Source organism: Suncus etruscus, chromosome 14, assembly GCF_024139225.1.
Source record: "Suncus etruscus isolate mSunEtr1 chromosome 14, mSunEtr1.pri.cur, whole genome shotgun sequence".
In the NCBI taxonomy this organism is placed as follows: domain Eukaryota; kingdom Metazoa; phylum Chordata; class Mammalia; order Eulipotyphla; family Soricidae; genus Suncus; species Suncus etruscus.
Window position 1 is genome coordinate 15,805,341 of NC_064861.1, and position 13,560 is coordinate 15,818,900.

At 38.2% G+C, this 13,560-nt stretch overlaps 1 pseudogene; it reads right to left on the bottom strand.

The window, feature by feature from the left end:
- Positions 1-9,224: 9,224 nt before the first annotated feature.
- LOC126028819 (uncharacterized) lies at positions 9,225-9,336 on the bottom strand (annotated as a pseudogene).
- Between the last annotated feature and the right edge of the window lie 4,224 nt (positions 9,337-13,560).

Genomic DNA, 13,560 nt, shown 5'->3' on the forward strand with positions numbered 1-13,560 from the left:
AACCTTAAAGATAAAAATTTTATTTAGAAGTGGCCAGGACTTACTTGGACCAATTTATCTATTTGAAAGCTAGGAGAGAAGTGGAGAGGGGTGTAGAGACATCCCTTCACCAGATTCAAGACAAAGCTTTCTTCCTCTTAGTATGATTGAGTCAGAAGTCAAGAGACTGCACAAGCTTGACTCATTTTGTGAAATACCTCATTGATCTTCCTTAGAAGAACCACTCAGGCCTCAGGTTGGAGCAAATGCAGGAGTGCTCTTCTGGCGAGCATCACTCACAGCTTTCAAAGGGATTGTTCTTGTTAAAAGAGCAGAAGAATGAAACTCTATTTTGTTGAGTTCTGTGAGCAAACACAAATATTTTATGAACCTGGGTGTAGATAGAAGAAAAGAAAGACCAGAATAATAGCCTTTAAAAAAAGTGAAGAGAGAAAATGATACCAGCTTAAAATCCTAGACATTCATAAGTGATGAAAAATAGATGAACTATCCAGACTGGACTGAGAGAGATAAGGCAAGTTAGGAACAGATGTGCCTAGTGCAGAGATGCAGCCCTCACTTTACTAAACCCAGGACCGGCTAGATGATGGGTGCTCAGGCCAGGTCACAGGAAAACCATCAGAAAAAAGGAGAGTTGTCTATATGTCAAGTTACTTGTTCCTCCAATCCAGATAATGACCTAAGGTGCCTTTGAGCAAATATTGACTCAGTTAAAACTAGTTAAAAGTAGAATTGAGGTTGAGGGAATTATTTTCCAAAGCACAAAGTTACACTTTGCTTGTTTTTACTTTTGAACATTTTGACTTATTTCATATCAATATAAAAGTATCGAAGGAATAAGTTTTAAAAAATCACAAAGGCAAGACTAGAAAAAATAATTATATCCTGTTGCTTTTTAACATACACATCATACCCATATCTGTATAAACCAGGACAAAGAGAGGCATATCACATTGTATGTGAGGTCCCTGTCCATATAACTCATACCTGATATGAAATTATATGTTCATATAATTAGGCTCAAAAAGAGCTTTCAACAAAGCCAATATCCATGTAGGATGTAAACTATGCAATTTAGGAAGAACTAGATCCTCAATCTGATATAAGAGTAGTATAAAAATAATATTCCAGGAAGTACTTTTAAAGAAAGAAAGACAGACACTGATGCTCAAGAGATAGTGCAGTCAATAGGTTGCTTGCCTTGCATGGTCAGCTTAAATTCAATTACCCAGCATCCCACATGGTCCACCAAGCACTGCTTTGGAGTAATTCCTGAGCATAGAGCCAGGAATAACTCTGAGCATTACAATGTGTGGTCCCAAAACCAATCTAACAAGAAAAAAGAGAGAGAGAAAAAAAGACTAGCACTTATAAGTAATTCTGTAACAGGGTTAGGTTTTTATGAAATTAAATTTTGGAAATCAAACAATAGTATGGTATTGACTTTTTTTAATGTAGTGCTTACAAATCAGTGATAGATCTTGGTCCATAAAAATGCCTATTTTTAGATTCCCCCCTTTTCTCTGTTATTGCAGTTTCTATTATTATGGTTGTATGATTATTTTTTCAGGTCCACCAATGGATCTGAGACTGCTTGGACACTGGCCCCATCCTTTCATATTTGTGCTTCTCCTCCTCCACTCAGTTTCTTTTCTTTTCCTCATTATACTCTGGGCCCAAGGGTGTTTGCAACAATTCCCATTTACACCATTGCATTTCTTCAAGGAGTTATTCTAAATATTGCAAATGTGGTTGAAAATAAAAATTTGAGCCTTGCATATACATGATATTGCATACCACTACCCCTCTGAGCCATCTTCACACCCAAATATCAACATCTTTTTCAACATTAGATACTATGTATGCCTTTACTCACTTCAGTGCTTCTATGGTGGTGTACTAAACTGAAGAATGATGGTGATCAGGACATAATAAGGAACTAAACTTTATGACAATGTCAGCTAAAGGCACTGCTAGTTCTGGGTCAGCTAGCCATGAGTCAGTACAGGAACATATCCCTTGCAACAAACACCCAAGTTCTTGCCTTGCTTAGTAGTTCAACCATAAGGTTGAATTTTTCTATGACATATTGAAGCAAAAATCTATGAACGAATTGGGAGATTTGAGAATGTGTTATTATGGTGTTATACATTGCTATCTTTATATATCTTTTAAAAATTCTCATTACATTACTATTATATTATTTTGTGTGTGTGTGTGTGTGTGGTTTTGGGGCCACACCCAGTGACACTGAGGGGTTACTCCTGGCTATATGCTCAGGAATTGCTCCTGACTTGAGGGACCATATAGGATGTTGGGGGATCGGACTGTGGTCCATCCTAGATTAGCGTGTGTAAGGCAGACTGCCTTATCGCTTGTGCCACTACTCAGGCCCCACATTATTCTTTTCTTTAATAAAGATTTTTCCACAGTATGACTATAAACATCATTTAACTGTAGTAGTGGAGAAAAACATTTAGAATATCAGGAATTCTTCAAAATACTTTTAAAATATATTGAATCCTAGAAAGATGAGAGAGGGAGAAATTTAAGTACAGCAAATGGGGAAATTAATAGAATGGAAACAAAGTGTAATTTTCTTTCTTTTTGAGGGAAGAATGGGCTCACACTCAACCATGCACATGGCTTGCTTCAGGCTCTGCACTCACTCCTGGTAGGGCTTAGAAAGACCATCTGGGGTGCCAAGGATCAAACTCAGGTCAACTGAGTGTAAGGAAAATGCCCTACCAGAGCATTTGCCCCCCCCCCAATTGGCTATGGCCCCTGAAGAGTAATTTTCTTCTTAAAGATTAATGTGTGCTGGCTGGTCTCCTGTCTAATTAACTCCCTACAACTTAATATGAGAGGTCAAGTTTATACTATTATTCTCCTTACTAACTAACATTATTCAGTGCTTGTAATTTTAATGAATAGCTTATGACTTTGGGAATCAAAAATTGAATTCTTAATGTTACAAAGTGGGATCTAGTTTATATGCATCTTTGTTATAAATTCAGCCCTCCCTTATTTTGTAACCTCATAAGATAGCTATGTATATCCCAGATAAATATGAGTTCCTAAAAGCCAACGAGAAAGAGAAAATTCACATTTCAAGGAGTTTTTCAATTCAATCTTTGGGTTCTGCTCTTTGTTCTGTTTGGGTGGGAGAAGATTATGAAAGATGAAACATTCTTGGGTGTAATTCCAATTTCCCCAGTGCTATATGCTGACTATTCAATATGCTCTGTAGGTTAAAAGAAACAGTTTGGTCTTAAAAACATGTCAGTAATTAAGAACATCTAACAAGACAACAAACTTAGGGATTACAGAGATCACTGCATTATTTACAGATCTGTGCAGAGCTACTTCCCAGCCTTTCCTGGTTCTCATCATATTATTTGGCATCCTTTTTTCCCTATCCCAAGTTCTCTGTTTAGATGTCTGCTAGACACTTTTTCCTTCCCTTTGGATTATCATACCTCCAGGCAGTGACATTATCTGATTCCATACCATCTTGTGCCTTTTTTATAGCTGTGATTTATAGAAGTCCTTGGGGTTCTCTATTTTTTCCTTATCACTTTGTAAAATGATTGTGTTGTAACATCCAGTACTGTGCAGTAGAATATATTCTCTCTGTGACATGAAGAATGAGTCTGCTCTCTTCTCAAGCTTCCATCTCATGGCTAAAGCGTATGAACCTCATAGTACTGGGAGTCCCACTCTACTTATGCTCAGGGGCATGCAGTGTCAGATATCAAAGCCTGGGCCTTATGTATGCTCTAGTCCTTTTGAGCTATCTACCCAGTCCCAGAATTCTTTTTTCTGTTGTTGTTGTTGTTATGGAGTCACACCTGGTGATGCTGAGTGGCTACTCCTGAATCACTCAAGAATCACTCAAGAATCAAGTGGCACTCAAGAATCACTCCTAGCTGTGCTCAGGAAATCATATCGGATGCCTAGGACATAACCCAGGTTGGCCATGTACAAGGCAAACCATCCATTCCAAGCCTCAAGATCCAGAATGTATACTTTTTAAAGTCTTCAGAGACCAGAGACGAGATACATAGTAAGCTAGCGCTTGCAAAGCAGGCACCTTACCTCTAGCGCCACCTCACCGGCCCCAAAGTTTGGGTCTCTTTTTTGTTTGTTTGTTTTGTTTTTTGGGTCACACCTGGCAGTTCTCAGGCATTACTCCTGGCTCTACGCTCAGGAATTGCTCCTGGCAGGCACTGGGGACCATATGAGATGCTGGGATTTGAACCAATGACCTCCTGCATGAAAGGCAAACACCTTACCTCCATGCTATCTCTCTGGCCCTTGATTCATATTTCTTAAAAAAAAAATTCCCAGAAGGTCTGAACTAAATTATTGTGATACAGCACAAGACATGGAGCAGTAGAATTCAGACTGTGCCAGGATAACACAGCAATTCCAAACTCAGCACCCAGAAAGAGCATCACTCTTCCTGAGGGAAATGACTCAAGCAGGACATGAGAAAAAAGCACAGAACCCCAGAATAAGTGAGAGAAAGAAAAAGGAGGAAGAACTTTCTAGAAAAAAAGAAAGGATAGGTGGAAGCATGCTGAATCAGAGCTTGCCTACTAGGAAATTAATATGAGAAAATATGGGACAAAAGGCATAGAATGGAAGCTAAATCTAAAATTTGAGTTTGACATTATTTGGAAAGATAGTGAACATGTGACACAAAATGAAAGCAGAAGTTGAATTTGGGGTGCTTGATTTTATATTTCATGAGACTGATGTTTAATAGGAAATGTAAAAGTTCAGAGACATTGGAAGTATCACTGATTGGACAGGTGAATTGAAATGTGCCTTGAATGACATCAGGAGGTCAAAACAAGATGTACTTGCATTAATGGGAAGGGGAGAGTTAAAGGAATAGAGATGAGGGAAAGAATAAAAAAAATGTTGGTTTAGTGTTTGGTTTGGGGGTTATATCAGGCAGTGCTAAAAAGTTGCTCCTGATATTGGACTCAGAAATCACTCCTGAAAGTGCTTAAAGGACCTTATGAGATGCTAGGGACTGAACCCAGATTGGTCACATGAAAAGCAAGTGCTTTACCCTATCTCTCTCCTACCCCTAATAAAAAGTTCCATAAAGTTATAAAATACTGAGAAAAATCAAATATATTATGCAAGTTTTTGACAGGAATAAGACAGCAAAATCAATGTTCAGATAAAAATATGGCAGAGAATAAACTTTGGGAAAAAAGTTGATAGTCTGCATTTTGTACAGTTGCATTTTGGATGTCTGATCTGAAGAATACTTAACAAACTGACTTGTGAATATTCATCTCCAGAAAATTTTTAGGTTAAGAGAGACTATTGTTAACAAATATGTCTGTGGATAAAATTCCCCTAGGAAACCCTTATATCCCACATGATCTGTGCATCTCTTTCTTACTGCAAAGAGGGTGTCCAGCAAGGAGTGCTTACCTCACCTGCTCAGAAGTGACTGAAGAGCTGGTTTTCATCCATCAACTAAGAGCAAAAGTTGTGTGTGTCATGTTTATATCAGGGCTTTTACAAAGAATGTGTGTACTTTCCCTTTGTGTTTTTTTCTTCTATCTTATTTCATAAAACAGTTGGACCAAAAAATATTTAGAGCCATAAAATGAAAGGGCCCTTTGTCTTGTCTGCTGACTGAAAGCCACCAAAAACTCCAGCTTAGCATTGTAATAAGGACAATGATAAAATCTTCTTGAGCTGAACCACTGAACAAGCCATAACTAAAGCAATGATTTCTTGCACTATTATTGTTAATCAAACCTTGTCTCTCATTTCAATCCATATTCATTTCCTATCTTTATTTGTACAGATTATTTGGTGACCTTCAGTGATTATACCCTCTTCTAAAATTTGAGCAGGAATTTTTTTAGTTTTGAGGTCACACACTGCAGTCTCAGGGTTTACTCCTGGTTGTGCACTTGGGGATCAGTCTTGGCAGGCTTGAGAAACCATATGAGATGCTGATGTTAACTTAGATTTATGGTATACAAGACAAACACTATCCACTGTACTATTGTTCTGGTCCCTGCATAGTTTTGTTGTTGTTGTTGTTTGTTTGTTTGTTTTGAGCCACACACAGCTGTGCTTAAAGTTTATACCTGGCTTTCCACTCAGAAATTACTACCAGCTGGCTTGAAGGATGAGGTGATGAGGATGGAACCTGGGTGAGTTGTATGCAAAGCAAATTCCTTACCTGCTGTACTATCACTCCAGCCCTCGTGAGCAGGATTTTTTATTATTTATTTGGTAAATAATAATGTTCTTTGATATTATAGCTTTCATGGATTATTGTATTTTGGCTTATAGTAGGACAATCAGGTTTGATTCAAGTATATGTTTCATACATTTTCTCCAGAAAAATATTTTCTAACCTAAAATCTTAAATATGTAAAAAGTGGAGGATATTTAAACTTCCATGTTAATTGAACAATTATATAAAAGTTATGTGCTTGGCAAGAAAACCTAGTTGGTTTGAGTTTGACTTTGAATAATAGATTATATTTTAGGAAACTAATAAACTGTGGAACCAACTAAATTTTTGTGTTCCATAAACAGCTGTCCTGAGCATTTTCTTTTATCTTGAAATAGTTGTAGAGTCTATTATATGCATGCCACTTGATTTATTAATTTGCAAATATCAACTGAAAATAGTAGTAAATAATTTATATAGGTTTTATTCATTTATCTTTTTTAGGATTACTGACATTATTCATTCAGGCCAATAAGTTTTATTCTCTGCTAAGATTATGATGGAATTGGATATTCTGCACAGCATTGAATTTATCTTCTTACCCCTATCAAAAACATACTTCATGGTATAATACAAAGTGTTAGGTTTCTCCAGCCCTGGGTTAATGGTTGGAATTAGGGGTGAAAGACAGAACATTCTGTCCCCTTTGGATATAGCAGTTCTTACTGCATCCTATAAGCTATCATGTCTGAATGGCCCTTGGCATGCAGCCCAACAAACGTTTTATCCCCAAGTTTGCAGCTGAAATAAATGACTCCACATCTTTATTCCCTATCTATCAGCCGCACAGTAGACCACAGGGCTAATTTATTACTCTACTGCTTTGGAAAAAGAAAAAGGTGATAAATGGTTTAATTAGATTTCATTTTTAGTAGAAATCATTTCCGCCAATGTGAGCCTGTGGAAATCATGCCTAAGGGACTGAATTAGGAAAGGGAAATATTTTTCTAGAAAAAGCATCAAAGTGTTATGACGAGCCCAAGAATGATGAGACAGGAAGAGAGTGGGTTGTTTATGACCACACTGCTGTGCAGGCTCTTATTCAGCCACAGCCATGTCGGTGAGCAAGAATAACGGGCCCAAAGACTAAATATTTTTCACTGTGTCTCCTACAATGTTAAATCTTTATTAGACAATGTTATTTGTCACACACAAGTCTGGACTGCAGAAGAAAAATAGCATCACCTCAAAATGGGCCTTCCTTCTCATTTATCCTCCCTCACAGCTCACCTCACATTTAAATGGAGCAAGCACCCTAGCACCCCTCCTTTCCCCAGTGCTGCTATTCCAGGCTTCAAGGAAAGGGGAGGTGAGGTAGAGAGTGGATGGGAGTGGAAGTTCAGGTTTTCCAGACGAAGCACTAGAACTAGCTACTGGGGCTCACTCTGTAACTGACCCCAAACAGTATCAATAAAAGATCCTTTCATTTAGAGTGAATAGTTTATATATCAGTGTGGAAAGAAACTTTCTAAACTGCGGGGGTGGGGGCAACCCTTTAAAATATAGGATAGACTTTGCACTGATGCTGCTGTGTTGCTCCCTGGAAGCAACAGTCATGGGTGGCTGGGAGCTGTGGCCCACTCTCGGTTACTCCCAGTACCTGTGCTTTCTGTCTTTGTAAACACAGCCTCTATATATACATACATATATGTATGGAGATTTTTCTCCCACCCAGCCTTCTTCCCAGGGCACAAACATCAATCCCCTCAACTTAAAATTCCTCTGAGACCTGGTTATGTTGGATCTTCATGCCCAGAAGAAGGGTAGTGGGGTAAATGACTCATCAGAAAGATGAATAGGGCCATGCATTGACACCCCAGCTTTACAATGTTACACGAGGCACTTCTGTAAGCATACAAGTTATTGTAGGCTTTCCTAGATGTAGCCCTCAAGTCTAGGTGACTCACAACACTGCTAAGCCCAAGTTTTCCTTCGTTCTTCTACCCTTGCTAAACACTAGGCCCTTAGGTTGAATGTGCCAGCAGAGACCCCTGAACATCACCTCATAGGACCCCTCTGAAGATGCTAAAACTTTACACACCAGGCATCCTAATTTTTAAGAAGAATGAAATAGGTACTTGACTATCTACAAAACTAGTGATATCACTCTGATATGCTTTTGGTACAGAGAATAAAAATATTTTCAGGGCCAGAGCAATGATACAGCAGGTAGGGTGTTTGTTTTGCACATGATAGCCAACCCAGTTTCAATCCCCAGCATTCCATATAGTCCCCCAAATTTTGAGTAATTTTGAGTGCAAAGCCAGGAGTAATTCCTGAGCCTTTCTGGGTGTGGCCCAAAAGAAAAATAAAGTTCAAAAATAAAATAGTATATGTTCATCATACTTGATTCTTAAAAGTCAAAAACAAGTCACTTCAGAAGTACATGAGCAAGTAGATAAAGATAAATAATAAGTGGTAAATTATGTGGGGGTAAGAAGTGATAAATGAATCACCTAATAGATAACTACTCCCCAATAAACCTAAATGAATGCTGGTCACAGCTTTGAAGCTTAATATATATCGATGTAAAGAATCGTGAGGTCATGGGAGCACATATGTGCAACTCAATTTATATGCATTGCATATATTGAAGCTATGAGCTGCAGGCACCTGTACCTGGAGTGCTGGACTGCCTCACCCTGTGTCCAGGTCCTAGGAAGATCAAATTACCTGCTGTTCCCATGTGCAGGTTCCAGGAAGCAGCACTGAGAACAATGCAATATAGTGAGCACCTGGATAGAACACATGGCTGAGTCCTATTATGGCCGCAGTGTCAACTTGAGCTGTCTGTTAGGCATTAAATTGATTTTAGACCTTCATCAAGATCGGTGTGAATATCTTTTACTCGACTCTCTATGAAGTCTACTTGACTTATGCATTTTTTATTAAAACTGTGCTCTATGTAGAAAGAAAATTTATTGTATTAACATTTTATTTTATATTTTGTCCCTCATTCACAATACAGACTAGGCAAAGGGCCTGAACTGAGTTGTATATGGGGTGCATTTACTGTCAGTGTAAAGAACACAGCCTATGATAAGCATTGGGAGGCCTTTTCTGTTCTTTTTTTTATTTTATTTTTTTATACATAGAAAAAAATAAAACCCTTCACTACTGCAACATTTTAACTCTACACTCTTAACAATGGTGTTCAACTTTAAGTAGGCATCAGAACAAATTAGAAGCATCCTTCCTTTTTTCATCATCTCAATAAGAATTTTGGCATCTTTGGAAATGTTTCTGGCCTTGAACTTACCTAGAAAAATCTTGGTCAGGTATTTGTTACATGAAAGATTGTTAATTGAGAACAAATGTCTTTGTTTTCTACAAGAAGTGACCAAATTAACATTATTTCTGTAAGCATTTTCCAATGATAAAGTTTTAGATTTGTACCCAGTTACTTTCTAGGGTTGTTACTTCTAGTAATCAAGTACTGTGAACTATGAGCAGAATAAATGGCATAAATGTGTGATTCCTGTCCTTGGACTAGAAGTTGAAAGTCTTGTGTTGGCAGTTTACATGCCTTCTGAGAATCTTTCAGAATTTTGTCTGAATATCTGGACCGTTGCTAACAACCTGGATCCTTTGGCTTGGAGCTTTGTCACCTAGACTTTTGCCTTCATGTTCACAAGGTATTATTTCTATGTATCCCTTTTTGAAGGACATCATTTCTTTAGGTTGAGGCTCAGCCTATTCTCATATGAGCCCATCTTAATTATATCTAAGTTAAATTACATATAAGCAAGGTCAAATTCAGAAAATAATTAGGTGTGATTAAATTGGAGGTGAATAAAAACATGCTTTTTTGGAAAGGACACACCTTGCAGTGCTCAGGGGTTACACCTGGCAGGATCAGGGGACCAGGCTGGGGATTGAGCCTGGGTCCATCCTGGATTAGTCCCATATAAGGCAAATACCCTAGTGCTGTGGTATTATTTCAGCTCAAAACATGCATTTTTTAGAATAACTTTCCCATCACCCCTGAGAACATTCTTATAGATCACTCATGAACTTTTGATTTTTATTCCAGGCTTGCCAGATAATATAAGCAGAAATACAAGCAAATTCTGCCTGTGAGAATTTCCCCACATATGAAGTGCAATTTTCTCTTGTAAACTTGTGTTTGAATCAAATATGTGTTATGTGAGAGAATAATTGTGTTGTGAACATGGTGAAAATGATCTGAGTTTTAAAACTTTCTAAAGTTCGGGGCCAGCGAGGTGGCGCTAGAGGTAAGGTGTTTGCCTTGCAAGCGCTAGCCAAGGGAAGGACCGCAGTTCAGTCCCCTAGCATCCCATATGGTCCCCCCAAGCCAGGAGCGATTTCTGAGCACTTAGCCAGGAGTAACCCCTGAGCATCAAATGGGTGTGGCCTGAAAAACCAAGAAAAAGCACAAAACTTTCTAAAGTTCAAATACAGTCAACATTTCAATTCATTTCAACAATTTAAGTAATTTTGGAGTATTTACCAATAGTGTGCACATAAATATTATTTAAGGAGAGAAAATTGGAATTCATTGAGATTATACTATTTATTTATATCTGGTCATATCAGTGATTTTATTTCTAGTTCAATGTGAAATCATTACTACATAGTACTGGTATAGGAGAACTTGAATGCACCTGTCTTTCTAAAAATTATTACTGTGGAAATGTTAGCTATTTTTTTTTTACTTTTCTGTTGATTGTATGAATTGAGGAAAGTAAATATTGGTCTTTCTTGGGGAATTTTGAGTCTCTGCTCTTATGAAAAATAATTTTAATATATAACATTGTGTGAAATCTAAAAACGTTTATTTTCCTTGGTGAAAAGAAATTTGATGGAAGGTTTTTCTTCCTTGGTGGAAGAAAACTGATGAGTTACCAATAACTAGAGTCTAAAACTGAGAGTGGGTTAAAAAAATTAACAAAACCCAGAAAATGATATGAGAGCAGGAAGAGCTAAATCTTTTTTCTTTTTTTCTTTTTTTTTTGCCACCTAGAGAGAACCCCATTCCCTCCATTGATTTAAGAAGGACCCCCACTAGGGGAAAGAAGAGATTTCCTACCACACTCAGGACAGGGGTAGGACATTATAAAATACTCAAGAAAGCATGCCCATTGGACAGTGCTTTCTGGGTTGAACCTCTCTGCTCTCTGGATAATCATTCTCTACCTAAGCTGTAAAACAATAGAAGTTGAGTATCTCTGGGCATTGGTTCCTAAATGTTGCCTACAGCCAATGCAGGTTTGGTCCCCAATATTTCTATATTTCCATCCCTTCACTCCCACTAAAAGTAAGTCCTGAGCATGTCCATTATGGCACCTAAAATAGCTAAAAGAAGGGCCCATGGCTCTGTGTAATAGAATCCTCATCCATAGTAACCACCATTGCTAGTAAAAGGAGTTACCATATGTCCTATTTTATCACATTTTTAAATTTCACAGTGGTTTAACAGAGTTATCTGATAGAAGAATAAACAGTTTGCCAAATAAAAGCCCCCAAAGTAGAATGAATATATACAGCAGAAATGGGGACTCAGGTATCAGTATTTGTGCACAATGAAAGAAGGAACCTTTGAAAAATCAAAAACAAAAATTACAAATAAAAATGACAGCAACTGGGGCTGGAGCATTGGCGTAAGCAATAAAGCATCTGCCCTGCATGTGGCTGAGCTGTTATGGACCTTGGTTTGATCCCTCAGTGTTCCATATGGGCCCCCACACCAGGAGGGATTTTTGAGTGCAAGGCCAAGAATAACCCCTGAGTGTCACCGGTTGTGGCCCAAGGGGCAAGAGAGAAAAAAAAGAAGAAATAAAAGCAGCAAATATTGACATTGATGACAGAGAAAAGGGAAAAGAGCCTCTCTTGCATAAGCTTAGCAACTGGAGAGCTGATCTATCTCAGGAAATGCAACATTTAGATGAAGTCAAAATTCTGTGGAAATCCAATTTGAGTCTTTTCAACAGTTCTTCTCAGTGTGGGTAATCCTTTTCCCCAAGGCATGTTTAGAGATCTCCAATATTTCCATAACAAGGAGTGTAAGCAAAGACTCCCCACTTTTCACTTGACAGCAGAGTTAACTTGCTCCCATCCCACAAGGTGCAAGATAGATAAGTGGGCCCTAGCAAATGAATGACAATTCATTGTAGTCTTAGTGCAGCCCAGCAATAAGAAGATACCACCTCACACCACAGAGAATGGCACACATCACAAAGAATGAGAACAAACAGTGTTGGCGGGGATGTGGAGAGAAAGGAACTCTTATCCACTGCTGGTGGGAATGCCGTCTAGTTCAACCTTTATGGAAAGCGATATGGAGATTCCTTCAAAAACTGGAAATCGAGCTCCCATATGATCCAGCTATACCACTCCTAGGAATATACCCTAGGAACACAAAATTACAGTACAAAAACCCCTTCCTTACACCTATATTCATTGCAGCACTATTTACCATAGCAAGACTCTGGAAACAACCAAGATGCCCTTCAACAAATGAATGGCTAAAGAAACTGTGGTACATATACACAATGGAATATTATGCAGCTGTCAGGAGAGATGAAGTCATGAAATTTTCCTATACATGGATGTATACGGAATCTATTATGCTGAGTGAAATAAGTCAGAGAGAGAGAGAGAAAAACGCAGAATGGTCTCACTCATCTATGGGTTTTAAGAGAAATGAAAGACATTCTTGCAATAATAATTTCCAGACACAAAAGTGAAAAGAGCTGGATGTTCCAGCTCACCATAGGAAGCTCACCACAAAGAGTGATGAGTTTAGTTAGAGAAATAACTACATTTTGAATTTTCCTTATAATGAGAATGTATGAGGGAAATGGAGAGCCTGTTTAGAGTACAGGCGGGGGTTGGGTGGGTAGGAGGGAGACTTGGACATTGGTGATGGGAATGTTGCACTGGTGATGGGTGGTGTTCTTTACATGACTGAAACCCAAACACAATCATGTATGTAATCAAGGTGTTTAAATAAAAAAATAAAAATTAAAAAAAAAAAAAGAAGCTGCAACTGACTCTAAAATTTGCGACACCTAGTTGCTAACTTTAGCTCAGCTTCTGAGAAGAATGTTGGTGTTCCATGCAAAACAAATGTAGTCAGTTCAGTAACCCTATCATCCAGTTGGGGAAGGCAGCGACACTGGCCCCTGAGCATCCAATAGCTCAAAGTTCTTTGGACAAGTTAGAAACTGTAAATTGCTAATGTGCTTTTTCCTTATAGCAGAAGCAACTAAATGGCATGGGAAAGAGGAAAAATGGAAAGAAGTGTGTGGTTATCCCTG